Raw genomic sequence first — 17,178 nt, 5'->3', positions numbered from 1 at the left:
TCACATGTGCAAGTATCCATAAAGCAGGGGGTCAGGCACACAACTAATTACAATGACAGCTGCCTTGATGCTTATAATCAAAAGAAACAAGTTAAAGCTATGGGAAAGTGTGTACATGATTGGCTGTCGCTTAACCTGCACGAATGGCATGCATCAGCAATATAGAGGAGCTCTTTGATCAAAATGTCCTGTCATTTTGTTTTCACTAACCGCCTGAACAAGTTTAGAACTTGCCACCTACCCAATATGCATTAAATTCCTTCCATGTTGGCAGTGAAAGTAAAATTCAAGAACATAAATTGGAATATATCAAAGAAAATGGGGGGCTTGGAGATAGCTCTGTTTCACTTGATTCTTCACCCCGAAACTGTCAAAGTATGATCGATGTCATCTCAGAGCTTTGGTGGTCAGCTAATTTTCCTGAAAATTCTGTGGCATCCTGTACTAAAGGGGCAAAAGGGTATATCTTGTTTAGCACATTTCTCTTGTCTGAAGAGGATGATGCTTGTTTAGATCGGTTGGCACAGAATCACACTGCTTCTGGATATATTTGCGCGCAAATAATGGAATCTTTTAAGCATGACCCTAACAAAGGTTGCCCCAGTGATGCTAAGTGAGACACCTGCCAACAATTAACACTTTATAAATAACTAATTTATCGTGTTACCAAATTTCTCAAATTTTGCATCTGAACACACCTCCAGATCCATCTTACCAATCTGTTTCAATCAAACCCATTCCTCTTTCAAATGTTCTCAGTCTTTCTTTCCTCTCTGACCCCAAGACAACCAGTTCTTTTCTTGAATCCAGCTTCAGCCGTTTACTGCCTCGATGAATGGAGCATGGTACGAAGCTCTGCTCCTGTCCCATTCAGTACCAGCCTCCCAGATTGGTCAGAGGTCTTCTCCCACACAGTGGGCTCTCAATTCTTCAGAATTCTCAATTCACTTGGACCACTCCTTCTGACTTCTTAACTGCAGGATTTGCTTTATTGGAAGCAGCCAGTGGCACATCCATCATCACAATTTTTCTACTCTATTTACTCCTTTCAACTTACCTTTCAGTACTCCATTCTCTCAGATCCAACTCACGCATTGAGTAGAGTGGGTTAGGAGTTCGGGGTAGCTGTAAAATGGGATAGGAATGCTCAGATTGGGAAATTCATTTGCTTGCCCGACTCCCTGCAACAAAGTCAAGGGAGGGTAGGGTCAAGCATGGACTTCCCATCCTGAGAGCAATTGAGCACTGTCACTACTATTCTAACAGCACCAAGGGGGTATGGTCAAATCACCAGGTATACCAGAGATGATCTGCCAGACCTTTGGAGAGTTACTTGGACACACTATGTCCAATGGAAGGCCCTTTCAAAAGAGAAGGACAGTCCCATGGAAAGAATCATTTAAAATGATACTCTCACCCACACCAAGGCCTGCTTGAACAACCCAGGCCTGTATATCCCACTTATGAGAATTTCAGGGACCTACAGTGTTTCTGCACCCTGGACCCTACTGCAATACTGACAGTGGTCACTGCTCGCTGTGGCAGGGATACAACTGGAGAACTGTTCGACTTGGATTGGTTGGTAGTTCTCAGAGGTAAGACATCCACTCTGCACAAACCTGACACACCAGCACTGACCAGGAAGGTACACAACCAAGACAGTCTTATCACAGCCTCTCAACCCAGTGGACGCATCCAATATGGAGACCATTAAACATACCTGATTAGCACTTAACCTGTTGACAAGCATGGTGCTGTTTATGGACTTGGCCTCCAAATTATCGAGGCTGAACACTCTCTGACACCATGTTCTAACACCTCTGGATCACCGTCTGCCATTGGAGGTGGAATCATTGATTTAAACACACATTAATTTTCTCTCCAGACTCCAACTTCAGCCACACAGTGCACACTTCTCAAGACCCACAAATGCAACTGGCCTGGCAGACACTAATTGTCTCTTACCCCTTGGAACTTATGCAACCTAACTATATTCTTCTCATTTTATCTAGTCTTTTCCCATGCTCTCCATAATTCCACCAGTTTCCAATCACTTTGACAACATGACTATCTACCTCCACCCCATTGATTGGAGATCCAGAAAGCCTAATTGCTAACCTTTGGTCTCATACCCAAAACTCAAATTTGAAGGAAGTTAGAGGGAAAATTGAAGATGCAAAGACCACAATCTCTCATCCCTACCTAAACTCTGGGAAGTGCCAGAAGACTGGAAAATTGTAAACATGACATTCCTTCAAGAAAGGTTGTAAGGATAATGCTAGAAATTACAGACTAGTTACATTAACCTCACTAGTGGGGAGGCAGGAGGACAGACAGAAAACACCGCCAGTCAACACATACAGCAGATACATTAACGACCTTCTCATCCTCGGGATCCATGGCGAGGAGTCACTGAAACAACTATACAGTGATGTCAACAAGTTTCATCCCATCAGACTTAACAAGAAGTACTCTTTAGAGTCAGTCTCATTCTTGGACACATGCACCTCCATCAAGAACGGACACCTCAGTATCACACCCTACAGCAAGCCTGTGGATAAACCTCACAGTGCTGCACTCTCGAGTTTCCACCCCAAACATATTAAAACAGTCATCCCCTACGGACAAGCCTTACACATCCACAGGATCTGTTCAGATGAAGAGGAATGCGATAGACACATGAAGGTGCTGGAGGATGCCCTCATAAGAATGGGATAGGATGCTCAACTCAACAATTCCATATGCACTCTCTTATGTGCACACACACACACACACACACACCCCCCCTCTCTCCGACATATACACACGCACACTTTCCCCCTCCCTCTCACACAGACATACACACACAAAAGTCTATGGGGTGAATTTGCATTTGCAGGTTCATATTTGCAGGTACATTCTATTTTGTACAAAAAGCACACAAATCTATAGGCAGTCAGTCAGTCAATATGACATTTTATAAATTCCTACTTTAGGATACAGAGAGACTCTAACCTCACACCTTTCATGCTTTATCTGAACTGAAAGGTCACCCTTTATTATCGGCTGATAAAATCTTAAATTACCTCGGAAGAAATTCTGGGATTTACATATTCATCAATCAAAACCTGCATCCCCATTCTAACTGATTAAAGACTTAACAGCCATTTCGGTTTGTGTGATACATCACATACATTGAATGACACTTTCATCTTTTACTTATAAATTCTGTGTCCTATGTACCTGCCCCCTAGCTACCTGATGAAGGAGCAGCACTCTGAAAGCTTGTACTTTCAAATAAATCTGTTGGACTACAACCTTGTGTTATGTGACTTTTAATGATGTTAAAGTGTAAGACACTGGTTAGATTTCAGCTGGAGTACTGTGTGCAATTGTGGGCACCATATTATAGAAAAGATGCGAATGTATTGGAGAAAGTGCAAAGTAGTTTAGAAGAATGGTTCCAGGGATGAGGAACTTTGGTTATGAGGATTGACTGAACTAGTTGGGACTGTTAGAAAATCATAAGTGGGCTGGATAGATTTCCTGCCTACAAAAGGAAAAGAACAAAATGGACATTGATTGAAAGTGATCTGCAACTGAAGAAAGGGCGAAGTGAAGAAAATGGGTTTTTTCCTTTGTGAATAATTAATAGAATGCAATGTCTGGAAAGGTGATAGAGGCAGGTTCAACTGAGGCATGCAGGTGGACAGTGGATGTGTATTTGGATAAAAATAATTTGCAACAATATGGGAAAAAGGAAAATTAGATTGATACTAGGTAATTATGTTCACCTAATGATTGAGTGCAAGAACAGTGGGCTGAACACTCCCCTTCTGTGATTTTGTGAAATCTCCCCACAAAATCCTTTGTTCCAAGCAGGAAAAAAAGCTTCTCCAACCTAATCTTGCAGTTAAAATCCTCATTCCTAAAGCCACTCAAGCACATTTTCTTTCCACCTTCTTGACAACCCTTACGTCTACCCTAAACTGCAGTGCCCTAAACTGGATGTAATACAGAGAAACCTCCATTATCCATAAACCAATTACTCAAATATCGGATTATTCAAAGATGATTTCAAGGTCCCATAAAAACGTTACTTTAAAGAGGTAAGTGTATTCGATTTACCTGTACTGAAGACGATGTGAAAATGCTGGCAAAAACAAAGAAACATAAGCAGGTCACGCATCAGCGATTGGATTTTTTTTTAGGTAAGGGTTGTTACACAGCCCTTTGCAAAAATAAGTGTTTTACAGTATTCCAGGCACTTCAACCGGCCGTTCATTAAAAAAAGGCCGAGAACAGAAATGCACGTGCGAGGTGGGGCTTCTGTCTTTCTATCACGGACTGAGTTCCTGGAAACCGATACTGTAAATGGGCTTGCGATTGTAGAAGCTTTTTGGGACCTTATTTAATGCTGGGATTTCATTGTAAGGGTTCAGTTCTTCTCGTTTTAACCTGTAATTTGCGGACTGCAAAGATTAGTGTGTTTAAATGGCAGACACACTAAAATTATAGATTTAAACAAATTCTCCGGTAGAGCACAGTTTTAGATCAGCGTGGCTTTCACATTTAAGCCAAAATTGATTATCCAAATAATCAATTATCCAAACGAAATAGTGCCCGCCTATCTCATTCGGATAATTGAGGTTCCTCTGTACTCTAGCTGTGGTGATAGATTGATAGATAGAAAACAGTTTCACAAGCATCAATTAGCTTTCCTAATAACTCTGAAAGAGTTCTGCTACTTTCTGAAATTTTTACCAAGATCTGATGCTATCTTGAAAACAATAAAAGAATGCACAAGTCCCAGGAGGCCAAAATTCATAACCCAACGAGAAAGAACTAGCCACTTCAGCTCCTTTTCTATAACAGAAATGGAAGAAATGGTTGTATTCATGTAGATCCTTTCAAAACCTCAGCAACTAGGTAATCCTACATTGAGCACAACAGTGAGACACTCAGAATTATATACACCTGAGTAGTGATGCTCCCAAAACTCCAATGCAAGACAAGCCTTTTAGAATCAAAAGGTTCCAAAAGCTACATTTATGTCTTTATTGGCCAATTTAAAAAAAATGTTGTGCAAGCAAATCCAAGGATGCAAGAGAGAAGTTTGAAAATAATTTTTCAATGAATACTTTATTCCTAGATGGGACAGTATACAGGGTGGTGATGACATCGTGACAATGTCACGAGAGTATTAATCCAGAGGGAAGAGGTTAATGCTATAGGGACATGGCAGCTGCTAGAATTTGAATTTTGTAAATAAAATTTGGAACATAAAACTGGTCTCAGTGAGAGGACCACAGAACTATTAACGGGCATGGGATGGGCACAATTGAAATGTGGAGCTTATACAAGGACTAGCTAGTGCAGGTCCTTGTTAAGTATGTATCAGTCAGGTAGGGAAGTAGTCGTCCAGCGTGGGAGCCATGGTTTCCGAAGGAAGTTGAATCTCAAGAGGAAGAAGGTGCCTTATATCAGAATGAGACGTGATTGCTCAGTTAGGGCACTTGAGAGTTACAGGTTAGCCAAGAAAGACCAAAAAAGAGAACTAAGAGGAGCCGGGAGGAGACATGAGAAGTCATTGGCGGATAGGATCAAGGAAAACCCCAGGGCTTTCTATATCAGGAATAAAAGAATGATTAGAGTAAGATAAGGGCCAATCAAGCATAGGAGTGGGAAGTTGTGCGTGGAGTCAGAGGAGATAGAGGAAGCACTAAATGAATACTTATTGTCAGTATTCACATAAGAGAAAGACAATGTGGTCAAGGAAAATACGAAGATACAAGCTACTAGACTAGATGGGATTAAGGTGCGCAAGTAGGTGGTGTTAGCGATTCTAGAAAGTGTAAAAATAGATGTCCCCTAGGCCGGATGGGATTTATCCTAGGATTCTCTGGGAAGCCAGGGAGGAGATTGCCGAGCCTTTGGCTTTGATCTTTACATTGTCACTGTTTACAGGAATATTGCCAGAAGACTGGAGGATAGCAAATGCTGTTCCCTTGTTCAAGAAGGGGTGTAGAGACAACCCTGGAAATTATAGATCTGTGAGCCTTAATTCAGTTGTGGGTAAAGTGTTGGAAAGGGTTATAAGAGATAGGATTTATCATCATCTAGAGAGGAATAAGTTTATTAGGGATAGCCAACATGGTTTTGATAAGGGTAAGTTGTGCCTCACAAACCTTATTGAGTTCTTTGAGAAGGTGACCAAACAGGTGGATAAGGGTAAAACGGTTGGTGTGGTGCATATGGATTTCAGTAAAGCATTTGAGAAGGTTCCCCACGGTAGGTTATTGCACAAAATACAAAGGCATTGGATGGAGGATGATTTAGTGGTTTGGATCAGAAATTGGCTGGCTGAAAGACGACAGAGGGTGGTGGTTGACGGGACATATTCATCCTGGAGTTCAGTTACTAGTGGGGTACCTCAAGGAACTGTTTTGGATCCGCTGTTGTTTGTCATTTATATAAATGACCTGGATGAGGGCGTGGAAGGATGGGTTAGTAAATATGTGGATGACAAGAAGGTCGGTGGAGTTGTGGATAGTGCTGAAGGATGTTGCACGTTACAGAGGGACATAGATAAGCAACAGAGCTGGGCTGAGAGGTGACAAATGGAATTTAATGCGGAAAAGTGAGAGGTGATTCACTTTGGGAGGAGTAACAGGAATACAGAGCTCTGGACTAACGGTAAGGCTCTTGGTAGTGTAGATGAGCAGAGAGATCCCGGTGCCCAGGTACATAGATCCTTGAAAGTTGCCACCTAAATTGATAGGGTTGTTAAGGCGGCATACAGTGTGTTAGCTTTTATTGGTAGAGGGATTGAGTTTTGAAACCATAAGATCATGCTGCAGCTGTAGAAAACTCTGGTGCGGCCACATTTGGAGTATTGTGTACAGTTCTGGTCACTGCATTATAGGAAGGACGTGGAAGGTTTGAAAAGGGTTCAGAGATTTACTAGGATGTTGCTTGGTATGGAGGGAAGGTCTTACGAGGTAAGGCTGAGGGACTTGAGGCTGTTTTCATCAGAGAAAAGACAGTTGAGAGGCGACTTAATTCAGACATAAGATAATCAGAGGGTTAGATAGGGCGGACAGTGAGAGCCTTTTTCCTTGGATGGCGATGGCTGGCACGAGGGGACATAGTTTTAAATTGAGGGGTGATAGATATAGGTCAGATTTCGGAAGTAGTTTCTTTACTCAGAGCAGTACAGGCGTGGAATGCACTGCCTGCAACAGTAGTAGACTCGCAAACTTTAAGGGCATTTAAATGGTCATTGGATAGCCATCTTGATGAGAATTGAATAGTGTAGGTTAGATAGGTTTCAGATTTAGGGCGGCACGGTGGCACAGTGGTTAGCACTGCTGCCTCACAGCGCCAGAGACTTGGGTTCAATTCCCGACTCAGGCGACTGACTGTGTGGAGTTTGCACATTCTTCCCGTGTCTGCGTGGGTTTCCTCCGGGTGCTCCGGTTTCCTCCCACAGTCACAAAGATGTGCGGGTCAGGTGAATTGGCCATGCTAAATTGCCCGTAGTGTTAGGTTAAAAGGGGTAAATGTAGGGGTATGGGTGGGTTGCGCTTCGGCGGGTCGGTGTGGACTTGTTGGGCCGAAGGGCCTGTTTCCACACTGTAAGTAATCTAATCTAATCTAATCTAATCTAATCTATTGGTTCCACAAGTCAGCGCAACATCAAGGGCCGAAGGGCCTGTACTGCGCTATAATGTTGTACGTTCTTTGTCGTACAACTGATGCAAAGCATTGAACAAATCTAGACCGCTGTTAAGTCTTTAATCACCTAGAATGGTGTTACCTCATTCATGATGCAATATAAATTTAAGTTATTGAAGGTATATTGGGTATTTGGTTGTACCCAAACACCCTCTTTCAGACTGGGCCCTTTCGCCCTCACTTCCTATTCTGGTAGAACTCTCATCCACTGAATTTAACAAATACAATGTAATACCAACATGAAGAACACATCCCTCAAGAGTTCAAGTTTGCTACATTCCACCAGACATTGCACATTTTCTTTTGCCCAACAAACTTCAACAGATGTACTAATTGTTGATACTTTCTTTCTACATTGAATGATCCCTATTTCATGTTTGGCAGAGTCCGTTCCTTGTATTATCAGCCACCTTTAAACGAAGGTTTAAAAAAAACAAGCCATTTGTCCAAGGTTCTCTGATCCTTCTTTTTGGGATCAATTCCAAAAGACCTTTACACCAAACTTCAATACACAAAGGACTTTTATTCAATTCAGCATAATACCCAACACCAGTAAGCATTTTTAAAAAATGCCTACTAAATTATAAACCATTATGAATCCAGGATTCAAAAGCAATGAATGTGTTGCCTTTATTGAACATTTGCACTGGTATGTTGCTCCAAACTTGTTTATATTGTCTAATTGCACAGATTGAATTTCAACAGACCAATTACGTATTCTAGCTAATGTTATAATTCCAAGAAATCAACGTCACAGCTTATTAATACAAGAAAATAAATTGACAATCATACAGGTTATACAATATTCTGAAACATACAACTATGAAACTATTGTTAACTACATTATTAGTTAAAGTTGAAGCAAGTGTGATATGATTTGCTCTCACTACTGAGCAATCATATGCTGGGATCTTCTCAGACTATCCGAACCTAATTTTGGTGATTAATATGCATTCAATGTCCTGTTAATGTTTTCCATTGCATAATTAACACATGCTAAACATATCAATAGCTTCACAGTTATTGATAAATCTCAACTACAAAAGTTTGGTATATACATGAAATAGTTTATTGAAAATTATTTTGTAGGCATACTGCAACATATGCTTAACATTAAAATATTCCAATAGCTGCTAATTTATACGAGATAAAGTCAACACACTTGCACTGCATCATAGATCTGTGCTGTCATTAGAGAAAAATGATGGGTTGTTTACCCTGACAGTCAGCCCACCTCAGGCAAGGGGAGAGTTGAGAAGAGGAGTCCTTCAAGCCAACCTCAGCCAGGCTGAACTATATTCACAATATCTGAGTATGACATGGGACATAACAATGGTAAATCTGAAAGGATGCAAAACAGACAAATACCTATTTTCAAAATTAACAAAAAATCCATCGAAATCACATTCTACTTTCATATCTAAACAGCATATAGGCGGTTTTGGGGTATCTCTTGAACTTGGCGACAAATTATGTTAATTTGGTGCAGCAGTAGATTATTTATTCGTCAACCACAATATTGAAAACAAAACTTTCTATCTATCGTGAATTGTGCAAAGAAGATAATGAGCATTTGTTCAGCATTGTTATTCTTTGAATATTCAAATAGTTGTGCCATGAAGATTGGAAATTCACAATTTCAGTTGGTAAACTATCATTACTATTGTCTTTGCATTCGAGTCCAGTAAACATATTCCTCGTGAACAGGAAGGAAGTGCGGACCGCAAATGCTCGAGAGTGAGGTGAAAAGTGTAGTGTTGGAAAAGCACAGGTCAGGCAGCAGTCACATTACTGATGGGGGGCTTATGCCCGAAAGTCACAGACACCTCCTCCTACTGCACCCCTCCGCCCCTCGACCATGACCTCACCTCCCATCACCAAACCATCCACAACCTCATCACCTCAGGGAATCTCCCATCCACAGCCTCCAACCTCATAGTCCTGCAACCCCACACCGCCCAATTCCACCTCTTACCCAAAATCCAAAAACCTGACTGCCCTAGGCAATCTGATGCAAATTGTCTCTGCCTGAACTTACCTCTTCATATCTCGACACGGTCTTGTTCCCCTTTGGTCCAGGAACTCCTCACATATATTCAGAACACCACCCACACTCTCCGCTTCCTCCATAACGTTCGTTTCCCCAGCCCCCAAAGCCTCATCTCTGCCATGGACATTCAGTCCCTCTACACATCCTTCCGCCATGACGGAGGCATCCAAGCCCTCAGTTTCTACCTCTCCCACTGCCAACCAGTACCTTTCACCGACACTCATTTGATTGGCGGAACTGGTCCACACCCTCAACAACTTCTCCTTCGAATCCCCCCACTTCCTTCAGACCAAAGGGGTAGCCATAGGCATCCCTAGCTATCCCTGCCTCTTCATAGGCGAAGTGGAAGAGTCCATCTTCCACAGTCACACCAGCACCATACCCCAGCTTTATCCCCGCTAGATTGATGATTGTACTGTCGCCACCTTGTGCTCTCAATAAGAGGTTGATCAGTTCATCAACTAACTAACACCTTCCACCTTGACCTTAAGTTCACACAGACCATCTCTAACACCTCCCATCCCCTCCTGGACCTCTCCATCTCTATCTCTGGCGACTGACTCAACACAGACATCTATTTCAAACCCAATGACTCCCACAGCTACTTTGAATACACCTCCAACCACCCACCCTCCTGTAAAAACATGATCCCTTACTCCGAATTCCTCCTCCTCCACCTTATCTGCTCCCAGGATTCCACTCCCGGACAACACAGATGGCCTCCTATTTCAAGGACCGTAATTTCCCTCCCACGTGTTCAACAATGCCCCCTAGTGCATCTCCTTCACTTCCTGCACCTCTGCCCTTGAACCTCACTCTCTCCAACCTCAAAAAGAATAGAACCACACCCCACCCCGTCTTCACCTTCCATCCCACTAATCTCCAGACACAGCGCATTATCCTCTGCCACTTCCACCACCTCCGATCACACCCCACCACCAAAGATATAATTCCCTTACCGAGTATTCTGCAGAGACCATTCCCTCTATGACTCCCTAGTTAGGTCCATGCCTCCCCACCAACTAACCTTCCACTCCCAGCACCTTCCCTTGCCACCATATGTGATGTAAAACCTGCGCCTACACCTTCCCGTCACCGCCACCCAAGGCCCCAAAGGATCTTTCCACATCTGGCAGAACTTTTCATGCACATCCGCCACTTCATCTACTGCGTCCGTGGCTCTCAATGTGGCCTCCTCTATACCGGGGATACAGGACGCCACCTGGAGCATTTCAGGGAACATCTCTAGGACACACGCATCAAAAAAAAAACCCACCACTCTGCGGCCGACCACTTCAACTCCCCCTCCCACTCCCCCAAGGACATGCAAGCCGCAGGACACCTCCATCGCCAAACCAAAAAAACCTGCCAACAGGAGGAAGAACACCTCATCTTCTGCCTGGGAACCCTTCAACCATAGGGCATCAACAATCAACTTCACTAGTTTCCAAATCACCTTCCCCCCATCTCATCCCAGATCCAACCTGGCACTGCCCACTTGACCTGTCCTACCTGCCCATCTTCCTTCCCACCTATCTGCTCCACCCTCCCCACCCGCATCCAACTATTACTTTCCCAGCTACCTGCCCTCCCTCCCACCCCAGTCCAGCCCTGACCCCCCATTTATCTCTCAGCCCTCTTTACCCTCCACATTTGGTTTATACCCAAAGTGTTGATTCTCCTATGCCTTGGATGCTGTCTGACCTGCTGCCCTTTTCCAGCACCACACTTTGACTCGTGAACAGAGGAACAACAGATAGGATGACTGCATTTCCCTTCTGGATATGCTCCTGTTATGGCCACAGCAGAAATAAATGACAAAGGTGGTGGTCTCAGCCCTGAAAATGGAGATCGTCCCAATCCAACTCTGAGTAACATGCAATGATTGGACCCTGGGTGAGGGCACCTAATTCATTATGATTCTGGACAGACTACCTCCAAATTGTAGTTCCTGGGTGAGGAGGGATGAACTGGCTCCCATTCTTCACTTATCCTTTTCCTGTTTGGTCGTAATAAGTTAATTTTAAAAAGTATGCCTTCCTCATGAATGCCTTCTCCCAGTCCAAATGTACTTATGTTTTAAAAGGAGTCAGTTTAACCAGCCTTTTTTGAGTTAATAAGGGTGAGTTTATTAGCTGCTATAGGTGAGAAAAGACAAGGTATATACACAGATTATTGAACAAATGAATTGCATAAAACTCTAACAATTAAAAAGATGCACAAATCAATTTCTAGCATCTGGGAACAGATGTTGGTAGAATGTGGCAACAATTAAGCTGGATGATTTTCTTAACTCTAGATATGCAGAATTGTTTATTATACTCTGAAATTCCATCCCTAAGCTGTTGCACCCCTTCACCTTTAAGACACTTGTCAAAAATCTCTCTCAATGGCCAAGCTTTTAATAACTCTTCTTAATATCTCCTCCTTCGGCTCCTCATTCAACTTTGTTCTGATTAAATGAATATTCAGGATGTTTCCCTACACTAATAGTGCTAAATCAAGTTGGTTTCCTTGAAAGGGAGGTTAAATTTTCTTTTTTAAAAAAAGATTTCACACAAACTACACCTCTGCCTACAACCATATGCTGGTAGGAGGTATATCATCACACCACCACACAACATACTAAGTATGAACTGCTTGGAATGAAGTATAATTAAGCACAAATGTTCTTTATGATCATGTGTAATTATGCGATTTCCACTACGAGGCAGACATATTGCAGGCAGCCATCTTAGAGACACACTCAGGAGTAAAATTGATGAATGCCATGTTGTTCCGAGTCGTCTTGAACATTTGACTGGAAACCTCCAAAAAAACATTTAAAAAGAGATTTGCAACATTAAACCATTGACTGTAGAACAGATCTATCTTCCTAAACATATTCTGAGTATACCAACAGCAAAATGGACTGAAACAGTTCAAGACGACAGCTCACCACCACCTTAAGGACAACTAGGGATCTGCAATAAATGCTGGTCTGGCCAACAATGCCTACATGAACAAATATTTTAAAAACCTAGCAAGGGCATTTACAGGTGCTTTCCTGGAGAAAATCATCTCAAACTAAATGAGAACGTAAGACCAGTTCAGTAGCTGCCGCCCTCAAGTCTAGTCTGAAAGACAATAGAACATAGAACATTAACATGCAGTACAGGTCCTTCGACCCTTGATATTGTGCAGACCTGTGGAAACAATCTGAAGCCTACCTATCCTACACTATCCCATTTTCATCCATATGTATATCCAACAACCAGTTAAATGCCCTTAACGTTGGCAAGTCTATTACTAAATACAGAGATGCTGAAAGGGAAGGAAATAATCAAGAAAGTGACAACTCCTACAGGCTAGATTAGCAGTATAGTAGCAGTGAAACAACCTGAAAATCTAAGAGTATATGTCAATAGAAAAAAAGTAAATAAAGCTTCAGAGATCTCCCCACCCCATGCCAACCACAAAGATTTTGCCACAACCTGCACATGCAATTACCTTTACCAAAGCATGCAATAAATATTTAGTAGCAAGTAAAATTGGATAACATCAGCAGCTTCCTCAGTAAATTTTGAATTACCTTTCAGAGCTGTGCATGCCATTAACATATCCACAGCTCCAGAGGAATATGATCTAGACAACATAAACTACTTAGTAATCTTACTGGAGCAGAGGCCATGGAAGATGATCAGTTAGTTTATGGATATGGTGACACAATGGAAGAAGGATTGCTGACCAAAAGCAAAGTCTGGCACAAGTGCTAGACAGAACTCGCCAGATGAACCTGAAACTGAACAAGAAAAAATTACAATCGAAGATGCTTGAAGTTCAGAGGTCACAAAAGATCTTTGACGAGACCCCAAATTTAAGTAGGCCATTCAGGTCCTCAGGCTGCTCAGCTATTCAGAAAGGTCATGGCTGATCTGATTGTAACTTCCAGTCCACATTCCTGCCTAACCCTGACATTATTTCATCCTCTTGCTTAACAAAAATCTATCCAGCTTAGCCTTAAAATATTCAAGGACTCTTTTCAAGAAGAGAATTCAAAAGACTCAACTTTCATACAATAAAGTATAATATTCTATAAGCTTTCCCAATACCTGCATAACCTTTGTAATTCATGCATGACTGCAGAACACTAATCTCTCACCACTGAAATTATATGCATTTTTATTCTCCCTGACAAAATGGAAGGTTTCACATTTTTCCACATTATATTCCAGTTACCATCTTAACCCATCTTTTACCTTTTTGTAGCCTCCTTAAGTCCTCTTCACAACTTACTGTTCAATCTATCACTGTCACCAGATTTAGCAACCATACTTTGTTGTTTTTCTAAATCATTTAAGTAACTGAGAAATTTGAGGTCCCAACACCAATTCTTGTGGCTCACCATTGTTACATCTTATCATTCTGAAAAAGACCAATTTATGCCGAATGTTTCTTGTTGGCCAGCCAATCTTTTATTCATGAAATTATGCTATGCCATACACTTTAAAATACCTCCTGGAAATCCAAGCCCTGTACATCCAACAGCTTCCTTGTATCCACACCCAAGACACTCCTCAAAAAATTCCAATAGACTTGTTGAATGTGATTTCCCTTTTACAAACCACGTTGACTCAGCCTCATTACCTTGAACTTACCCAAGTGTTCTGCTGTAACTTGTTTTAAGATTAGCTTCTAATATTTTCCTATCTTTTACTGGAGACTAGAATAAGAAGAAATGAAAAAATTGAGGTCCAATGAATCTAGCTCTTAGCAATTAGACATGCACCTTAGATACTCCGCAACCAATCAGCTCATAACTTTGCTGTGATATTCCAGTTTGATTTTCACCTTCTCTGTCCTTTGTCTTTCCTTACAGTTCCATTCTCTGTTCCCTCCCAGGAATATGTAGCCACAAACCATGCTCCGTTTATATCCTGGTCAGTTCCCAGTGTGGTTCCTTGTAAGTCTGTTTTCTCAAGTTAAGTGTAGTTCTGAGCCTTACTCTCCATTTCGATCCACTCTGTCTCTGGTGTGTTTCCTAGCAGATGAATTTCTTTTCTTACCCTCTCCCAAGCAGACTTCCAAGTACAAAAACCTTCTGTCAAACTTGCAAACTGCAATGAATATCTTGTAATACTTTGAAATAGCATACATTTCTCTTTATCTGTGAATTGGAAATCAACATCTGATATAAAATGTGGCTGATACACAAGTAATTAATGAGTATTAACTTGAAAAGTTAAATCTGTGAAATGTTTCACGTCCACAATGACTCTTCTATAGAAACCCAAGGGAACCACTACAGTCCTACAGTCCAAAGATGTCCAAATCAATATGAGAATTAACAACGTTAATTTTGTTTCTCTTTCCACAGATACTGCTGGACCTGCTGAGCTTCTCCAGCTTATCCTGTTTTTATTTCAAATCTCCAATATCTGCAGTACTTTGCTGTTTGATAGCCTATACTTATTAATCTATACTTTCCAACATTCTAGTTCCTTAAGCAATGTGCCCTGCTGGAGCTACGAACTGTCATGTTAGCATCCTGCTTAAAGAGGACATAAAGAGATATGTGACAAATGGTTTCTCAGTATTGAAATAATAATAAAATGTTAAGCACATCTGTGCCATTTTTCCTCAGATAGTTCAATCCATATGTCATGTAAAGAACAATGTATTCATCAACATATTAATGTCACTGGCCACAAGTTCTCTCATCTAACTCAGGAAATTGAATTGGACTTTAGTGTAGTGTAATCATTTAAATAACAGAGCAGCTTTTATAGCCTAAAGACCAATACTTGGGGTTTGAGCCACCCCTTTCCCATGCCAAACCTATCACATGGATCATTAGCTCACCTGTAGCAGCAGCTATCTCACCACCCATTATCTTATGACCTTCTCTGCTTTCCGAAGTTCTACATCCCTATTTCCTTCATACACACTCATTCTTTATTTTCACCACAAATCATCAAAGACTACACATTTCAGGAGTTTGCACATTCTCCCCGTGTCTGCGTGGGTTTCCTCCGGGTGCTCCGGTTTCCTCCCACAATCCAAAGATGTGCAGGTCAGGTGAAATGACCATGTTAAATTGCCCGTAGTGTTAGGTAAGGGGTAGATGTAGGGGTATGGGTGGGTTGCGCTTCGGCGGGTCGGTGTGGACTTGTTGGGCCGAAGGGCCTGCCACACTGTAATGTAATCTAAAAATCTAATCTAATCTAAAATACTCATTCTTTCTTGTCAACCAAATCAAGTCTGCCAGCTGCATATTCCAACACATACCCGATTCAAACCACTAAAATTGTGATACAACTATCAAATCCCCTTCTCCTCTGCAACAGTTCCTTCAAGGACTTCATTCCCTAGCAAACTTAAGTTTTCAACAATAATTATTTCTGATTCTTTAAATATATTTACTAATATATGAATGATATGACATAATGCATCTCAACTTGGAATTGCAGACACAATTTAGTTTGAACCAAAATGCTTCCATTTTCAATAGCTGACTTTTCAGTGATCTGGACTTTATAATCAAAAAATGTCAGCCATTTATTACATTTTGCCATAGATTTTGTGCCTGACTAGAAATCCATTTCAGTCTAACATCCTTTACAGGGGATCAGGGAGCTTTGTGAACCATCCAAGCTATTGTGCATCTACTTATGCGGATTTAGAAAACATTACTGAAGCATGCACAAATGCTTTTTGAAATAGTGCAGTTAATTAATCTCCCTTTCTTCAATGTCCTAGTTAAGGAAGCCCAAGATTCTCTTATACCATCTACCACAAGTCTTCCTTCTTTGGTCAATGAATTCATGACTCTTACAATTGCACACACAGCTGGCATTATTGGCAAGTTCATAATTAGGACCGGAGCAATTTGTTCACTGTGCAAGCCAGATGCGGAAATAGAGCACAAAGTCACTGTGCAGGTTAACAACTCCCCTAATCAGATAATTTCTTGCTGGATAAGCCTAAATTGTTGGATCTGAAAAAAGCTCAGTCTCTCTCAGATTATCCTCAAAAGGACAAGATATCTCAAAAGTTTGAATAAGTGCCATTATGCAGTAGGAGCAAACATTCCTTCAACTGTTTGCAAAAAGCAAATACTGACCATGCTGAACTTGCAATATCAACTCAGTGTTCAACATTAGATTTGATTCTGTGAGTAAACAACATTTGGTGGGCGGCACGGTGGCCCAGTGGTTAGCACTGCTGCCTCACAGCGTCAGAGACCCGGGTTCAATTCTCGCCTCAGGCGACTGACTGTGTGGAGTTTGCACGTTCTCCCCGCGTCTGCGTGGGTTTCCTCCTACAGTCCAAAGATGTGCATGTCAGGTGAATTGGCCATGCTAAATTGCCCGTAGTGTTAGGTAAGGGGTAAATGTAGGGGTCTGGGTGGGTTGCGCTTCGGCGGGGCGGTG

At 41.7% G+C, this 17,178-nt stretch overlaps 1 protein-coding gene across 28 annotated transcripts in view; it reads right to left on the bottom strand.

Moving 5' to 3' along the window:
• The window catches only part of epb41l2 (erythrocyte membrane protein band 4.1-like 2), a 210,017-nt gene that overhangs the window by 95,440 nt on the left and 97,399 nt on the right, over positions 1-17,178 (bottom strand). The gene's annotated exons all lie outside the window — the stretch shown is intronic.

This window comes from Chiloscyllium plagiosum, unplaced genomic scaffold (assembly GCF_037043375.1).
Source record: "Chiloscyllium plagiosum isolate Xiang-an unplaced genomic scaffold, Cpla_swu_hap1 HiC_scaffold_3, whole genome shotgun sequence".
Lineage (NCBI taxonomy): Eukaryota > Metazoa > Chordata > Chondrichthyes > Orectolobiformes > Hemiscylliidae > Chiloscyllium > Chiloscyllium plagiosum.
Note: the sequence above shows the minus strand (reverse complement) of the source record. Positions and strands in the feature narration are given on the sequence as shown.